Source organism: Alexandromys fortis, unplaced genomic scaffold, assembly GCF_014885135.2.
Source record: "Alexandromys fortis isolate MF-2015 unplaced genomic scaffold, M_Fortis_MF-2015_v1.1 scaffold_54, whole genome shotgun sequence".
Taxonomy (NCBI): Eukaryota; Metazoa; Chordata; class Mammalia; order Rodentia; family Cricetidae; genus Alexandromys; species Alexandromys fortis.
Window position 1 is genome coordinate 1,393,028 of NW_026067958.1, and position 3,079 is coordinate 1,396,106.

The 3,079-nt window shown below is 37.9% G+C and overlaps 1 protein-coding gene across 12 annotated transcripts in view; it reads right to left on the bottom strand.

The window, feature by feature from the left end:
* Positions 1–617: 617 nt before the first annotated feature.
* The window catches only part of Nebl (nebulette), a 341,905-nt gene continuing 339,443 nt past the window's right edge, over positions 618–3,079 (bottom strand). For all 12 annotated transcript variants that reach the window (XM_050152681.1, XM_050152674.1, XM_050152682.1 and 9 more), the window contains one exon: positions 618–3,079. This exon is cut by the window's right edge and continues 2,758 nt beyond it. The gene's annotated coding sequence lies outside the window, so the exon portion shown is untranslated.

The window sequence follows — 3,079 nt, forward strand, 5'->3', positions numbered from 1 at the left end:
GGGAAATGGGAGGCGGGGAGGAGGCGGATTTTTTTTTCTTTTCAATAAAAAATTATATTAAAAAAAAGATTTATCAGTCTACAGTTTGGAAGCACTATGTTAGAGACATTTACAAAAGCAAACAATAAAGCCAAGATCCAATTTACTGAAATGTAGATGAGAGTAAAAATAGGAGCTTAGCTAACTTTTCCATTCTGAGAATGGAAGTAATTATGATCTATGATAAAGAGTCATTCCTAGATGAAAAATCAGAGTATCATCTGTGCTCTTTCCTTCCTCCAAGTCATTTCCTTCATCTTACAGATACATGAAAACCAACACTAGACCGGTGAAGATTTTAGTTTTGAAAAAAGTTAACTAACAAGATGCATTGCAGCAATACTTTGGTGTAAAATCAGAAAGACTGTGGGTTTAAAAAGCATATTATTATTACTTAAAACTGTATTCGTTTGGGGAAACACACTCTGCACAGCTTTTCAAAACTAAATGCACTATTTGCCATCACACATCTATCCTGTGACTGGATGAGAGTCATCACGAGGAACTCACAGGGCACTACCTGCACCCAATGACCTGTGCTCCAAAGAAACCATGGTGACAACCAAGAAGTCGAACACTTTTGTTACATTCTATATTTATTTAAAGCAAACCAAATGTGTTGATAGGAAAGTAATGCATCATAAATCCTTTACAAACACATGTAGTAGACACAGAATACCAGGACCCTGAAGAGAATATGTGAGAACATAGTTCTGTGAAAGCCACAACCAAGATGCCTGTCTGTCATTTTCCTTCTGGCGTCATTCAAGTAGTTCCAATAGATAACAATCTGATTTCCACAAATGCTAATGGTTTGGGTGGCCTTGAAGGGTTGTGAGGGACTACAGTGTAATGCATGGGAGGCCAGGCTTTCTGTGCTATTTCAATACTGCTGTACATTATGAGGAGAAATCATTTCTTAGCACATGTTTACTGTGACAGCAATAAGATGTGAACTCATTTGCATAGGTTAGTCCTTTGGACATCACAATGTGCCTCTGGTCCACCAAGGCTTAAAGATTCACAGTGTAGAAGAAAAAAAAACATGAATTAAAGCATTTCTACTAAAATATATTTTAATAGCTGGTGTTAACAATTTGCATAACAAAAGCCAAATTATACTAATAACCTTATATCATTCTGTGATCCCCTTCCAATGAAAAATCATTTACTGCCTCTTTCAAAATCATTATGTTCTCAAAGTTAGTACAGTTTTACAAATTAATCACCAACCACAATTGTACATATTTCAAAGCAAACAGAATCCAAAGTACACCATTCCAATTTGTGTTTTTATTACAAGTCAAAAGCCAACAGTTCCACAAATATCATGCCTGTTACACGCTTGTTGTTACTTCCAAAATGCTTAGCAATCCACTGTATGGACACAAAGGAAGGCGGCTGCATTGCAGCTTTCTCTCTCTCCTTTAAAGGAAACCATCTTTAACAATGATTGACAACAGTGATGTGTTGCTATGCAGACAGAATACCATACATCAGACACAGTAAGCATGTGGAGTCCTGGGGATAGACTGAAGTCGCGGACAGTTGGGAAGGACATTTGCCCAGGGAAGCCTGAGGAGTCTAGCATCTTATGTGTCCTGGAATGATGACCACAGAATATACCCACAATGTCTTGACTCTTTTGGTCATCCGTTATTAACAGCTACTTGCCTGAAAAAGGGCCCTAAGGGGCATGGAATCCTTCAGAAAGTTTTTCATTTTAGCATCTTAAATTAGTTTACATAGCTTCCTACTCAACTAAAGCATTCTCATCACATTGTATTACCCCATACAAGTGCAATGCAGCCACATTCAGATTATCAGAGACAGTTAACACAAGATCAAGTCATAAAGCTCATCATACGCAGTGAATTCAGCCTTACAATATAGCTAATCTATCTCACCATAAATATTTTAAACCCCAAACTTAAACTTAATGCTTATATTTCTCAACTATATATAAATCCACAAGAAAAAAACCAACTTTTCAGAAAATGGAAGAAGTCGGTATTTTCTAAAATTCTAAACCTTAAGAAGGAAAATACAACCTGCAACACCTTTCAGTTAGGTGCATCCCACTTCTCACCACAAAAATAGCAATCATGTATCATAAAATATTGTTATAGAATATGCAGAAGCTCACTTGCTTGGTTTCCTTTCCAAGACCATAATGAAAAACAAGTATAATCAAAAAGGCACCTATTTTGTATATATCTATATTAGAGCATTAGTATAAACTATATCCACTGAATATTGGGCTGCATTACTAAAGATCACACTTATATTCTTTATCATTTCACTGAAAGCATTCCACTAGAGGTGGAGGAACCTGAAAACTGGGTGTGTCACTTGTGGAAAAGGTTTTCCCAGCATTCCTGGAGTGCTATGAACCTCAGAACAGAGAAGACCTGGAATGAAAGACTTTAGTAAAACTGGCCAAATGACATCATCATCTTGAAACAAAGGGCCTTGGTGAGAGAGGGACTGTCCTAATCTCACCCATCCCCACACAGGGTGCTTGGGCAAATTGTGCTTAGACATTCCTAGGTGCTCTGTGGAGACTGAGATACATGGGAAGATGCAGGGGCTCCATGAAGAAGGACAACCAGATCGAAGTTCCAAACTGGGTTTGCTGCACACGTAGGAACACAATGAGGACATAAAGTATTCATTTTGTCACAGGTTAGAAATAGTAAGCTCTCTGGAGAAAAAGGAAGTTTTTTTCAAATATACTACAAAAGCTTACAACAAAAGCATTAAATTCTGTTGTTAAACTTTTCTCAAGAGGAACATGAACCAAATACATTTGTCTCCAGAGTCCTTGAGAAGCGTCTCAAGCATCTTCCTGTGCGTCTGTCAGGCCTGAGAAAGCACCGCATTTAGGAACAGGTGCACGCTCTCTGTGTTTGGCATTTAGTTTCCCCTAACTTGATTTCTAAAGGGCTTGTTTTTAAATTCATCTGTAGCTGTCAGTATGACACTTCAGATACTGGCTGCCAAACTGCAAGGAGGAGGGAGGCATGTGGAAAGTGTAATA